Source organism: Apodemus sylvaticus, chromosome 5 (assembly GCF_947179515.1).
Source record: "Apodemus sylvaticus chromosome 5, mApoSyl1.1, whole genome shotgun sequence".
In the NCBI taxonomy this organism is placed as follows: Eukaryota; Metazoa; Chordata; class Mammalia; order Rodentia; family Muridae; genus Apodemus; species Apodemus sylvaticus.
The window spans coordinates 151,171,563-151,186,978 of NC_067476.1; the positions used below are offsets into that span (position 1 = coordinate 151,171,563).

Below are 15,416 nucleotides of genomic sequence, written 5' to 3' on the forward strand. Positions count from 1 at the left end.
TCAACGTGGATGCAAAGTTCCAGGACGACAGAAAACGAGTTGGTCTTGTTCTAGTGGAGCACGGACAGTGGAGTGGAGGGATGGAGGGATGGATGGATAGATAGATGACGGGTGGGTGGATGATGGATGGATGAATGCATGTGTGCGGTCCCTGTCTGCGCTGCTGACTCTCTGGGGCCGCGCCTGGCCGCGGTGAGGACGCTGCGGGGCCCGGAGGCGGCGTGGGCGTCGCCGCAGGGAGGAGGCCGGCGCGTCCCTCCTCCGGGAGCGCAGCGGCGGCAGCGAGAGCAGCGCGCACTGCAGGGCCGAGTCCCCGCCCGGAGCCAGCGCCGCGCCCCGCGGCCCCCACGCACGGCGCGGCCCGGCGGGGGAGCAGGAGACCCGCGGCCGGGACAGGGGGCCGGTGCCCGGCACAGGAGGCCGCCGCAGCCCTGCGACATTCACTCCGCGTGCCATCCCCCGGCCCGGCCAGCTCGGGACGTCTCTGCACTGTGCGGGTGAGTACCGCGCTCGGGGACGCGGGACGGGATCGCGCCTCCCAGGAATCCCGTAGACACTAAAGGAGCAGAGACCCGGCCGCCGAAGGCAGATCCAGTCTCGAGATCCCTTTGGGTCTCAGGGCCTCAGTTTCCCCCTTGTGTTCCAGGTGTGGGAGGGTGCGGGGCGCAGTGACTGAAGTTGGCGACTCCAGTGCACTGGACAAGTGCAAGACGCAGCCGGGTCTCTGCGTTTGGTTCATTGCCTGGCCTCGGAGGAGACTCGTGCTCAATCCCGGATTCTACTCAAAAGGATCCCAGAGACAGCGGATGCCCGAGGCTGGGGTGGTGGGGTGGCCGAGGAGCGGGGCAACCCGCTGGAACTTGGAGCCCGTGGCCCAGCCTCCTCCACGCCGATTTTCTTTTGAAAAGTCCTTACTGTCCCGGAGCCCGCACTGATCCAGCTCAGGGCGCTCCCGTTGGAGCTGAAACTTAACACAACTTTCCGTCAGGACGCTTAGACTGGGTTTCGTAGTATGAGGAGAGCGCGCGGACTGGAGGTACTTTAGCCAGGCAGCTGTGGACTGGCCCTAGCTGTTTCAATGCATTCCGAATAGCTCAAGGAATATTAGGGCAGCGTGACTGGGAGAGGTATCCCATCTTTAAAGCCTCGAAGTGCTTTGCTCGGCAGTTAAAAGCGAGGTTTGCTTGCAAGGTTCATAGGGCCCCAAAGCCATCTCAGGGCCAGGGCTTTGACAGCCCTAGCTCCTCGCCTGTGCCTGCGGAAAAAGCAAGGCAGGCGCTACTGCCTATCCCTCCTCCCTCTTCCCGCCACCATCCGAAAGGCTACATAACTTTTAACGACTTCAAGTATATATAATGTATAACGCGATATTATATATAAATATGTCGAAGGAGATATAGAAATTACTCCTGGTAGGGAGGTTTAACGAAGTGAGGGAAGCACTAGGATTTATAAACACCAGGGAAGCATTTGAATTATGTTTGAGTCGGGGAGCTCCTGCCCCAAGGAAACTATAACTGGGGGCAGTGGTTGTATTTGAAGCCGATTCTACTAACTCCACAAGCCCTTGATGATCGGGTGAAAGAAATTTCTATGACCAGAGCATGGGTCAGCTTAAGAGAGACACCAGCCCACGGAGGTGTGTTAGACCCCACCATACACAGTTGTCCGTGGGGACCAAGGCTGGGACTTTTCAAAATAATCCTTGCAGTTTTACTCAAGAATGCCCTCCCCTCTCCGCTTCTTTACAGCATCTGTAAGCCCCCCCAAGCCTATTATGTCGCTGTCTTTAGACATCTTCAGACTGGGGCAAGTTAATGGGCTATGGATGTAAGAAACGATAACGTTTTGAATCTTGTGACTGGGCATAATAACGAGCTTGAGTTTGAAATTTGTGATTTTGCAGTTGTAGAAAAACCAATGTATAGGTAGATCTGAGAGCACCTGAGGTGGTGCGAATGTGTGTGTGTGTGTGTGTGCGCGTGTGTTTGTGAGTGTGTGCATGTGTGTGTGAGTATATGTGAGAGAGTGTGTTTGTGTGTGCTTGTGTGTGTTAAACTAGTTTTTAGGTCCCTACTCCCCTTTGTATCTTAGCTCACAACTCGATAAACTGTTTTATCTTCAAAGAATGGCTATTTTCTTCCCGAGTCTTGAAGTGCTTGTGTAATGCTGCACCCAAGTATACAGAAATAACCCATAAACACGTAAATTGTTTTCCTGGTATCAGATAACTAAAAAGTGTGAAGTAAAAAAATTAAAAGATATGTGCCTTGATTATATATATATATATATATATATATATATATATATTTAAAAGCGCAGTTTTAAATGACCTAAGTTCTAGCATCTTTTTGTGCCTTTTGTGTTGGCTTAGACACATCATAAAGGAACGTGGTTTGCTGACCTGTGACAGGATTAGTATTTGGGATGGGGGACCACCCATAGTACTGTGCTTCCAAAATGCTGAAGCCTGCTGCTTTAAATTGTGTGTAAGAGATGTCAAGGCTTGTTCCAGATGGATAAACTGATAAAATGCTAGCTGCTGTGAAAGAGTGGAAAAGCCCACAGCGAAACGGCTCTGCGGCAGAGCTGGCCACTTTCAGAATTGGGTTGAACACGCTGTGGAGACTCTGGCAGTTTGAAACAAACCATATACACAGTCCAGGCACGTCCACTTAAGATGTCTTTTGGTTCCCCGAAGACAAGACTCCACCCCCCACAAAGAAGAAACCATTTCCTTATTTTTTTCAGTTATTTTCCCAAAGATAATTTGTGCCGGGAGCAGGAGACCAGAGCTAGGCAGCCAGCAGTCCAACTGTCACCAGCGCCAGCCGAGCTCAGGGCGAGAACTCTTTCTCTGTCCCCACCACCATCACCAAATGTGCATTGGGTGTCCTCAGCTGCGATGCCCCTTTGGAAACTCATTAAGCCCGCAATAAACTTCAGTAAAAGCACAGGCGCTCACTGAGAGCAAGTGGTTTCCAGGGTGACCCACAACAGATGCCTTTCTGAGGAGAGAGACAAGCAATGGCTGTCAGAGAAGGAATGGAAGGGAGCGGTCCTGCTCAGCTGGGTCAGCTACTGAAGCCCCACCATATCTAAGAAGGGAGGGGGGCTGGAATTGAGGCAGGGGCTGGTCCTTGCCGGGCAGGCCTCCTGTCCTTAAAGGATGCTCAGCCTGGCTCTCAGGCAGTGTCCAAAGCCCTGAGGTATATGTGTGTTGTGTGTCTGTGTGCAAAGGCCAGGAGAAAGGACTTGCTTCCTGTCACATGGCCAGGGATACATTTACCTGTCTCTCACCTGGGCACCAGATACAAAGGGAGACTTTAAGGGAGAGAATTCCCTTCCCTGAGGCTTCTGAAGGGGGAGGATTGCTTAGTTTTTTTGTGGGCCTCCTGATCTTGAGGTTTCAGGCAGAGGGGGCTGAGAGTCACTCCAAGATGCCACACTTTCTGCCTGTCACCAAGACTGAGTTCTGCTGTGGGCAGGAAACATTTTTCTTGCTATTTGTTCTGAATAAGGAGTTGGAGGCGGTTGCCCAGAAGGAACCCTTTGCAGAGGCTTAACCCTCGAGTTGAGAAAACAAGGCTTGTTGACAGAACACACACATTCTCTCATTCCTCACTCTCAACCCTCTTCCTGATTCCAGAGTCATGGACTCTGAACACCCCACTTCCTCCTCCGTATTCGAGGCCATTCAACAACAACAACAACAACAACAACAGCACACACACACACAAAGAGAGAGAGAGAGAGAGAGAGAGAGAGAGAGAGAGAGAGGGAGGGAGGGAGAGAAACTTCTGGTGGGACAACAATTGGTGGAGAATTTGCTGGTGACAGTACCGGCCTAATGGTGTTTGCCTAACACCTTCTAATCCAGGGAGGGTAAACCCTCTGTCAGGGACAGGGACTAATAATGCTTGAAATGACAATGGGTGGCTACAGATTGGCTTGGCTCACCACAATTGACCTGCAGGAGCTCCTTCTCTGTAGCTGTAATTCAGGGCTAGGAAAGTACCTGCCTGGTGTACCAGGTGAAGGAAGTTACGTGTGTGTGTGTGTGTGTGTGTGTGTGTGTGTGTGTGTGTGTGTGTTCTCCTTTTTCTTCTCACTTTCACGGCAGTGACACTAACAGCATTTTTCTCATTTATAGACCACCCTTAAGATTCTCTTACAGAAACACACATTGTTAAAAACAAGCAAACAAACAAACACCCAGTCACCACACATCCGGGACTTAAACGCAGAGGACAACAATCCCCTCCGCTCATCTATCCTTCTGGCTGCTCTTTACAGAAGTCCTTTGAGTGTTACTATTAAGAGCTCAGCCTTGTGAGGGAGGAAACTGAGTCACTGAGCACATGACTCACACAGGCCACAGATGAAACCCAAGCCTTCAGCTCCCCATGGGCGCCTCACCCTTGTCCTTCGGAAACCCTTCTCTCCCTGCTCTCAGAGGGTGGCGCTCAGTTTGGACGACTCTGAACATACACAGAACAAATTATCTTCTGAAGCTGCCCTGGTTACGTTTTTTTTTTTTGTTTTGTTTTCTTCTTCTTCTTCTTCTTCTTCTTCTTCTTCTTCTTCTTCTTCTTCTTCTTCTTCTTCTTCTTCTTCTTCTTCTTCTCCTCCTTCTCCTTCTCCTTCTCCTCCTCCTCTTCCTCCTCCTCCTCCTCTTCCTCCTCCTCCTTTCTCTTCTTCCTCCTCCTTCTCCTCCTCCTCTTTCTCCCCCTTCCCCTTTCCCCTCCTTCTTTTTCTTTTTCTTCCTCCTCCTCCTCTTCCTCTTCCTTTCCTCCTCTTCCTCCTTTGTTTTTGGTTTTGTTTTGGTTTTGGGTTTTTTTTTTGCTGTTGTTTTAAATAGAAGGGAATTATACTCAGTATTTAGAAAACAAGACTAGAAGCTTTGGCATTCATGTCCGGCAGTTTGGGTCTGGTTCTGTCCAGGAGAATAGCTGTTTATTTACGAGGGCTAATTTAATTTGTCCCTTTTATATTAACACTGGCCAGTTCTGTTCCTAAAACGAGTCAATAAATTTACCGGCAGAGGGAAGGCCCTGAACGTTACGGTAGGCACAGCTCGGGTCAGCTTTCCCGGAAGGCGCTGTATTGTATTGCTACGGGTGGGTGCTGGTCTAGAGTTCAATTATAAACATTTGGAGGACAAAGTAATTTGGAACAGGTGGTCTCGAGAGTCGGGTAACAGGAGCGGTTCGTCTTGGCCACTTAGAATGTCAAGGGATGCCACCAGTGGCCCGAATGCAGGGACAGGCAGGCTTGTGAGCAGTGGGGAGAAAAGCAGAGGGGGTGTGAGGAACACCGGGTCTCAGCCCACTGTCCTGCAGAGAGCAGGGCTGCAGTCCCACTCTCACTCTCTTCTCGCAGTTATATCGCTCTTCCAATGCAGATGTGCCTCCGGCTCCTGGTGTTTTGATATGTGAATTCGTACTTTCGAATCTACGCCGAAATTTAAAACAGGAATGTCGGTGTAAGATAGCGCCAACTTAAACATCTTTTAAAATGTGTGAAGAATTTAGCAGAGGTTGAGAGCTATTCTGTCACAGACCGTTCATAGCATCGTGCCTGTGCCATAAAATGTGTGATGTCAAGGGTCTCCAACTTTCCCCATCTGTCTGGCTATCTATCTAGTAAAATTAACTTTTAAAAGTCTGTGGATTCTCAGACTGTGTAACCGAGCGGACATATCTGCTTGTGATCATTCATTCAGAGCACAGCCAGCTCTTAGGGATTGTAATTGGACGAGAAATGATAAAAATCAACTCTTCCTCCCCACCAAGAATGAAGCCCTGGACTCTTCCGTGTGTAAGAACACACTCTAGAGTGGGGTTCCTGTCATTTCTCTGTCCATTTCCCTAGCAGAGGTTTTTTAAAGACCTGAAATATACCATGTGTTAGCCAGTAGACATTTTAATTTTGTAAAGAAAAATGATGGCAGAGACGGCTGGGTCTGTTTCGACCATTATTGTCCCTGCAACGTGAATACTTCGGGTTTCATGGTACGGTGCGGGTTTGCCAAGAAAGAAAAATCACAGCAGGAAACTATGTGAAAACATACACACTTCTGTTTAAGAAATGGGAAAAACACGGGCAGATTCTGCATGGTAATTGCTTTAACGTGAGTTTTAAATGTCATTGTTTGACTTAAAAAACAAAAAAAGGTACCTCTTAGCTAATTCTCTGGGAAGGCGGTTACCATATCTCGCACCTTTAAGAGGCTCTGAGAGACAGCCGCCTTTCAGGTGCAAACACTCCATGGTTTTAGGGTTGTACGGGCCTTTAAATTTTTAAAAAGGTTACTTAGATATTGATTTTATTTTCTTGACCCGAATGAGAAAACATGGGGAATTCTCAATAGCTTTTTACAGGCTGCTAGGATGAGAATAGAAGCCAAACCAACAAGTATTAGGTCATGGGCTTGAAGTGCATGCACAGCCACTGAAGGTCACCAAAACAGGGCAAAACCACCGGCGCTCGCTCCCGGGCCAAGAACAAATTCCTGCCTGTTAGACGCGTTTGGTTGAATTGGACGCAGAAGGGGATGGGGTGGGGGCCGGGCGTGTGTGTGTGTGTGTGTGTGTGTGTGCTTCTGCTCTTGACTTGATCTGCATTCTCCAAGGAACAGCAAAGACATCTTGTGGTAAAAGTGTGTGTGTGTGTGTGTGTGTGTGTGTGTGCTTCTGCTCTTGACTTGATCTGCATTCTCCAAGGAACAGCAAAGACATCTTGTGGTAAAAGGAGACAGGGTCTGGAATGGCGGTCTCCTCTGGAACATTTTCACCGTTCTAGAGAAAAATTGAGTTCTGGGTCCATCAGTCACCACTGGTAACTCCTCTGGCTGCTCAGACCCCTGGGAGTCGGAGGCTAAAACGCCCTGTGGTCTCCTGGTCAGTTTTCTTGCCATGCTCACTTTGTGGTTGAAATAGCAACCGCTTCCCATATCTTTATTTTTTGTTTCTGTGATTTTTTTTTAAATGTGGGGCACACATGAAGACAAGCTTGGCTTCCTGAACTACACATACAGCGTGTCTGCATGACCCTGAATTTGGTACCAACCCAGGTACTGATGGGAATTCCACAGAGGGATTAAACCTCTTCTGAGAGACAGAAAAGGTGTTAGCCCAAAGAGGTTGTTTGCTTTTATGGGTGTGTACTATTTACACATATGTCGACTTTTGTTCTGGAATGTTCTAGCTCCGTTTATCTCTCCAGCAAAGGTCTGAGGACCCGCTTGTATGGGAAGGGGTGTGTGGGAGGGGCGGGGAGGATCTTGTATTTCTGGCCTTTTTCACCACTGGGAAGGCTAGGGGAAGCTCAGACTGGCGGCTCTGGTCTCAAGTGGCAAAACAAGTTGTGACTTGTAGCCATGCTGGTCCCATCCAGCCGTGACAAAGAATGAAGCAGAGGAGATTATTTACCTCCGGTCTGTGAAGATCCTGAGCTCAGGTGAGCTCCCGTCTTGCTGAAGAGACTGAACCCCACCCCCCAGAAGCTAGCTAGCTGGGGTATGGAGGGAAGGGGGACACATGGGGGAAGGATGCTTTAATCTCAGCAGATGTCAGAAAGTCCTGGAATGTCTCCACATTGCTCAGGCATCACAAGAAAGAGATTGGAACAAGGACAGAGATGCAGACCTGGGAGGCAGAGGCACAGGGAGGGTGACCGGTGGCTTGATCCAGGGCAGGGTGTTTTCTGACCCCCTGGGACTCTCAGGGTAACATTTAAAACTTGCTTTCGAAAGTTTGTCTGCCTTTTTTTTTTTACACAAAAATATTTTTTCCAGTAAATTAACTTTAAAAAAAAGTGTTACCAATACCAGCAACAGCCGATTGCCCCTGTTTATTGAAGATGTGCTGTGTGCTGGGCACTACACTCAAGAAATATTTTTGCGTTGTCTCTGGATAGAGTAGGCTGTTGTTATCTCCATTTTACAAACAGAGACGCACGATCAGAGTCTTACAGCCTGTGCCAGAGCCAGAATTACATCCAGTCCTGACCCGGATCCCCTAAAAGAGGTAGATTCCATGTAGGCCCTGGAGAGGCAGACTTTAAAGTCGGTCCCCCTTGTGTTGCTTTATGGGTATTCATGGGGAATCAGAATAGAGGGCTCAGAAGAGGAGGAGGAGCAGGAGGAGGAGGAGCAGCAGGAGGAGGAGGAGCAGCAGGAGGAGGAGGATGTACTCACAAGCCTTGGCTCCTGCCCTGTGGAAACCAGGACTTGTTTGGAGCACGAGACAGTCGAAGCCTGAAACCTGGCCGGTCGGCAGCTGGCAGTCCCCAAATGTAGTCACCCTATGATAAGCTCAGTGCTTCTACAGACACTATGCAACTCACGGAGCCCGACCCACTGGCTGTGGCCCTTGACGACAAAATGTGTTGACCCCTGACCCATTGCAGTATGACAAGATAAATTCCATTGACAAGAAAGAGACCATGTGTTGAGTATTTCACAAACTGTTCCAAAGACACACTATGTCTCCCGGAGCCTTTGTTCTTGTCCTTGCCCTAGGGACACTTCCCTGCCCAGGATCAGGGGGACAGACAGACAAGAATGGGACTCCAGTGTCCTTGAGTTGTATCTCTGCCGAGGTCCTGATGCTGCCGGAGTAGACAGAGGGTGTGGCTCTGACTCCCAGACCTTTCTCCAGACCTTTCTATTGCTCCCACAAGATGAAGGATGAGAGATGAAACAACTCTACAGATGCTTTTCCCAAGAAGCCCAGCTCAGCGAGGGTGGTGTGCCAGCTTCTGTGCCCCAAAGCGCACTGGGCATGCATGGGATATGCCCTGACAGTTGCTTTCTGCTCCTCTAGAAAGTGGCACAGGGCGTGAAGAATCAGCTTTCCCCAATGGGAGCCTTGCTGGTCAGACAGACAGACAGACAGACAGATAGATAGAGATCGATAAATATATATGTATAGATACACATATATATATGATTAATTAGATAAATATAAATATGATATAGGATAAATATAAGAAATACATAATATAATAATAAGATTTAATAATACAATTAATATAAATATATATTCCTAAGTACAGTGGAGATTAGGAGCAGAAACTATGGGCTGGTGGAGTTGATGTTGCCGCATAGCATTTACCTACCCATCACTGTCCTCAATTGCACAACAAGGATTATAAAGGGCCTTTCTCTTGGCGATTAAGTTAATATGACAAAGTGTTTGTACCAGCAGTGGGTGGGGCTGGAATGATGACCAGAGCTAATCCTGCTGTGATCACAAATCGCAAGCTGTGTGTCCCACTTGCTTGGGACTCAGTTCATTGTGCCTCAGTTTCTCAATCTGTGAAACGGGACTTGATACCAAAAATGAGGATATTTGCCATTGGCTGTGGTGAAAATGTAAAACTATCACCTGTGAGAGGCTTGGTTTTGTGGTCCTGCTTGTTTGCGGCTAAATAAGCCAGCTGTAAAGAAGACAGAGCGTTGCACCCAAGGCCTACGAGGTGCCAGGCAACTGTGGATCTGTGTGGAAAGAGTGCTGGGCTGTGGCTGAGGGCACAGGCCCCAGGCTCAGGCAGAGATGGTGTGAATTTTGGCCACTGATGGGTGCCCTAGTCCTGCCACCTCTGGGCACAGTTGCTGTTCCTGGAAAGGCTGTGCGTGTTAAATGAGGTGGCACACATTCGCAGGGCATTTGGCACATGGTAAGCACCCAGTAAATGACAGCTTGTGTCATTATCACCCGGGCTGCACACTGCACCCGCACGCCCAAGAAAGCACAGGTCACGGATAAAGCTTAATTTGAAAATAAAAGAACACATTTTTAAACTGCCAAATAGACTTAAAATAATATTCATTAAACAAAATTAAAATATTCTATTAAAGCCAGACTTTGGGCTCAGACCAAATTTTTATAACCGGAGCTTAAAGGCCAGGGAGTCCTCTAGCCACAATGGGGACATTGTGACTGAGCCTGAGACTTCAACGCCGCTCTTGAAGTCTTTGAAATGTATGTTTTCCCATTTAAATGAAAGGGAAGTCACAGGAAGAAGAAGAAAAAGAAGAAAGAGAATTTGCTCTATTTAACAAACCGTAAAGAGCTGAAAAAGAAAACAAAAGATGTTCTCCTAAGGCAGCATGGCCGATCCCTGGGGCTCACTGGCCGGCTATGCCACAGCCCTGGTCCTCTGTAGCTCCACCTTGAAATGATCCAGATTCCATCTGCTCTCTGAGCCAACCAAATCTCAACCATGTTCTCCTGCAGACCTTATAGACAGTGGAGAGAGTACGTTGTTGACAGCCAAGACCTGGGAGCCCAACTGCATATGTTCAAAGCCTAGCTTTGCCTCAGTTTCCCCTTTCACAACACTGATAACCTGCAGGTTTGGGGGGGGGCGCTGTTGTAGAAATGTGTCAGGGGTTTCTGTCTTTTGCTTTCCTTGGAGAATGAAGCACCCCCAGGCTTTGGGATGATGAAGAAGGAAATCACAAGGGCCTTTGCGATTGAGATCTGGATATTCAGAGAAGGGCGGGGAGAGTCGTAGATTTAAAACCTTACCATGTGCCATGCATTTTCACAAATAGTTTAATTATCTCCCAGAGATCCTTATGAGAGGCTGCTGGGGAGCCGGCTCAGGGGCTGAGGGTTCCGGCTGCTTTTCTAGAGGACCTGGGTTTGATTCCCAACTCCCACCTGGAGGCTCACAACTGCCCGTCTCTCCAATTCCAGGTCTGCCACCCTCTTCTGACCTCCATGGATTCTGAATGCACGTGGTGTATGTGCAAGTAAATGCTCTCCCTGTTAACAACAAAACAACAGCAACAACAAAAAACAAACAAAACCAGCCAACCAAAAACCCCTTGTGTGTCTGTGCTACAAATGGAGAGATTGAGACTGAGGGCAGGGTTTTTATGGTTTTTTTTGTTTTTTGTTTTTACTATTAAACCAGTCAGAGTTTCTGTGCCCCTTAACCTCTCATCTCACTGAAAGTCAATACATTTTTTTTAGGGAAAAAATATCGTTTCTTTGGGATTGGGCATGTGGCATACACCTCTGATCCCAGTGCTTATGAGGCAGAGGTGGGTGGGTCTCTGTGAGTTCCAGGACAGCTAGAGCTATACAGAGAAACCCTTTCTCTCTCTCTCTCTCTCTCTCTCTCTATATATATATATATATATATATATATATATATATATATATATGCATATGTATATGTATATATACATATATGTGTATACACACACACACACACCATTTCCCTCTTCCCTTTCTTCCCTCCAAACCCTTCCATATACCCCTCTTTGCCTTTTCTAATTCATGGCCTCTTTTTTCATTAATTTGTCGTGTGTGTGTGTGTGTGTGTGTATAGATAGACAATAGATAGATAGATAATACATACATAGATACATAGATACATAGATAGACCCACGTGGGTTGTGAGGACCTCAAGAGGTGTTGGGAGCCTGCACCCACTGAGAGCAGTTTCCTCCTCAGACCAGGCAGGCCCAGTGCTGTGTTTGAAACAGGGTACCATTGGTGCAGGGACTACTAGTGACCCTGTCACCTACTTGCTGTGTGACTTTGGGCAGATCCCAAGAGCCCTCAGAGCCTCAGCTTTTACCAGCTTGTGAGACAGATACTTCCCATGGCAGATTTGTTATAAGGACTTGAATAAAATAACATTCCAGGGCCAGGAAGGCAGCTTAGTCTGTCAAATGCTCATCTTGTAAGCAGGAGGCCCGAGTTTGCTGTTCAGAACCCACACAAAGTGTGCTGATGCCCATTTACAATCCCAGAGCTTTGGAGGGGGAGACAGGCCAAACCTTGGCGTTCTCTAACCAGCGGGCCTACCCTCCTTGGCAAGAGCCAGGCCAACAAGAGACTCTGTCTCCAAAAGAGAAAGATGGTTTTCGACCCACAAAACCCAATTTGGCCTCTGGGCTCCACACATACATGCATAGTATAGTCACACAAACATATGTGCATGCATGTGGCTGAGTCACACAAACATATGTGCACGCATGTGGGCTCCACATACATGCATAGTGTAGTCACACAAACATATGTGCACACATGTGGCTGAGGGCTGGAGTGAAACTGTGAAGCTGTGTGGCTCTGAGGGCGAGGGGTTCTCTGTAACCTCGACATTTAAAATTAAATATTTTAAGATTGGTGTGGTGGCTTATGTCTGCATCCCAGCCACTCAGGAGGATGCCCATAAGTTCCAGGCCAGCCTGAGCTACACACTGGGGCTCTGTCTCAACAGAACAAAAAACAAAAAAGAAAAAGAGAAAAAAGAGAAAAGAGGAAAGAAAGGGAGGGAAGGAGGAAGGAAGAAAGGGAAGGAGGGAGGAAGGGAAGGAGGGAAGAAGGGAAGAAGGAAGGAAGGAAATACTTTAATCCAGGCATGGTGAAATATGGAGTTCTTGGAAGGCAGGGGCAGGAAGCACTGAATTTTGGGGCTAGCCTAGGCTCTATAGCAAGACCCTGTCTCAGAAAACTGAAAATAAAATAAAACAGTGTAATATTTTATACCTAAAAACTGCCCCCATAATAAGACTCCCATATTATTGAGATTTGCCACAGCGTTCTGAGGCATAAAGTGAAATGTGTCAGGTGCTCAGAGCTGTCAGTAAGGGTGTCTAGGCCTACACCCACAACTGGTCTCATCTGAGTGAGCAGTTGCATGGGACATGTGTGCACACGTGTGTGGCCCAGCTTTGGGCACATACGGTGTTACAGGCTGACATTGTGTGAACATTCCCTCTGTGCAGACCCAGCCCCGAATGGTCACAGCACAAGCCCCTCCTTTCCTCATGCCAACTGTTGCGATGACGGGAACTGTGACCCATTCACGTGCACACAGAGAAGGGGTCAAGTCAGGCTTTGCGTGTGGGAGCTGGGTCCGAGAGATGTTTCCTGATTGCTATATGGACCGGCCTCTAGCACCTCAGAAAGAATTCAGCTCCCTCCCTTTCCCCCTCACTTACCTGTATCATAGACAACTGTGATGGCTTATATATGCTTGGCCCAGGGAGTGGCACTATTAGGAGGTGTGGCCCTGTTGGACTAGGTGTGTCACTGTGGGCGTGGGCTTTAAGACCCTTGCCTTAGTTGCCTGGAAGTCAGTCTTCCACTAGCAGCCTTCAGATGAAGATGGAGAACTCTCAGTTGTGCCTGTGCTATGCCTGCCTGGATGCTGCCATGCTCCCGCCTTGATGATAATGGACTGAACCTCTGAACCTGTAAGCCAGCCCCAATTAAATGTTGTCCTTACAAGAGTTGCCTTAGTCATGGTGTCTGCTCACAGCAGAAAAACACTAACTAAGACAACAACTAAGCACAGGTGTGCAAAAGGTAAAAGTTCTTTCGTTTCAATTTTGTAGTTTAAAAACATCAAATTGCATTTATGGGGGTAGGTCTAGTGTGAGGAAGTCAGGGGACAGGCTGGTTCTCACCTTCTTCCGCCTTGCACATCTTAGAAGGTGAGCTCAGCTTGAGCCTTTCCTGTCTCTACCCACCAAGCGTCCTCTGTCTTCTCTCCTGGACTCAAGTTCATCACAGTATGGGGGAGGATTGGCGATCTGGGGTCCAATGCAGTCTACCTCGGCCATGCACTGGGGTTCACACTGAGGAATATTTCAGTAGGCAAGTAAGCTCCTGTGACATGAAAGCCGTGCACATTCACACAAATCTGTGCTGTACGGTTGCTGCATTCAATCCAGATGCTGCCAGTGAACGCTGCTCTGGTGTGCACAGTGCCCCACTTTGCACTATAGAAGTGGGACATGCTGCAGCGGCTATATGAGGTAGCAGACGCCGGTCCTCGGGCGTTGACAGGCGGTTTATCGTCTCTGTCAAGTCTGATGCACTGTGAGTAACCGTGCCAGATGTGTGTTTATTCTGAAGTCACCGTGGGATGCTTTATACCGATGCCAACCACCCAGAAAGATTGTGCCTTAGTGCGGTGATTCAAGGGCCATGATGTCACCCGGCAAAGAAAATCTTTAAGCTCCACTGCGATCTTACAGGGCCATGGTTGTATATGCAGTCCATCACCGATGGAAGCAGTGCGCTAACTGCGGTTACCTGTCTGGCAACCCTGGGCTGCCTCAGTTTCCCTCCTGGATCAAGTGGCGGTAATGGAAGCCACAGATGTGATCCGTGCTGGGAGATACCCAACCCACAGCAGTTGTTAGAAGTTGTTTATTACCTGCTAAGGAAAAAGAACATTCAGCCGAGGGGATCCTGCCTTTCTATTGGACATAAACGCTCATGTAGAGGTGAAAGGAGGAAAAGGGTCTGAGGTACAGAAACGACTCAGAAGGAGCTCAGGTTCTCAGGACTGGCTGCAGGCCAATACCAAGACTCTTCCTTCTGAGTCCCCCTCCAGTGCCTGCGAGGTTCCCAAGAGGCCTCTATGGGGACTGAGAGTCAGAGCCCCTGAGGATGAGTGGTCACAATGGGAAACTGAGGCACGGGAGGTCCTAGGCCATTGTTGCACAGCCAAGTGGAGGCTTTGCATTTTTTCCAAGAACCTAAAGGCAGACGGACCCCGGAGCCGGCGGCTCCCAGCAGCTGCTGGTGCTCGCTGAAGGGCTTCCGTTCCCTTCTTGTCCTCTGCTTTCTATTGTAGAAAATGTTTTTCTCCAGAAATTTCTATGTTCTTTCTAGTGAACAACTATTTCTTCCCTTACCCAACCCACACATCCCACTTCTTCTGAATGGAAATTGTGTTCATCCATACATTCAAAAGCATGTATTGAGTACCTACTATGTGCCAGGTTCTACTCCAGAGGAGGATACTGTCTAGAATAAAAAAGCTCTGGACCTGAGGAGGTGGCTCAGCATGTGGGCATGGAGACCTGAGAGTTGATCCCTAGATCCCTAGATGTTTAGATAAAGCTCTAGGTGCAGCACTGGGGGCAGAAACAGGATCCCTGGGGTTCCCTGGCTCAGCCTAGCCAATCTGGGAGTTCCAAGACATGAGAGACCCTGTCTTGAAAAAGAAGGTAGAGAGACTTGTAGAAGGCGCTGGATGCTGGCCTCCATGTGCACACATGTACCCCTGACACACACACACACACACACAAGCATCATGCAGGCATGCACACACCCTATCCTTCAAAGAGTTGTAATTAAATAAAAGAAACAATCTAACAGAGGTGTATAAATGACACAAAATGTCACAGGGTGACACTCCTATGGGGTGGGCAGTTAGGACTAAGCGGAGGGAGACCTCTTGAGCTTAGCTCTGAAGGGGAGAGAAAGCACAGGCTACTAGAAGAAGCCCTGGGAACTGGGCGGTGGTGGCACACACTTTTAATCCCAGCATGTGGGAGGCAGAGACAGGCAGATTTCTGAGTTCGAGGCCAGCATGGTCTACAGAGTGAGTTCTGGGACAGCCAAGGCTACACAGAGAAACCCTGTCTTGAA

At 48.5% G+C, this 15,416-nt stretch overlaps 1 protein-coding gene across 1 annotated transcript in view; it reads left to right on the top strand.

Annotated features, from left to right (window-relative positions):
* The first annotated feature begins 251 nt into the window (after positions 1-251).
* Eya2 (EYA transcriptional coactivator and phosphatase 2) overlaps positions 252-15,416 on the top strand; it is a 170,439-nt gene continuing 155,274 nt past the window's right edge. The window contains exon 1 of the mRNA XM_052184294.1: positions 252-497. The gene's annotated coding sequence lies outside the window, so the exon portion shown is untranslated. The remainder of the gene's footprint in view (positions 498-15,416) is intronic.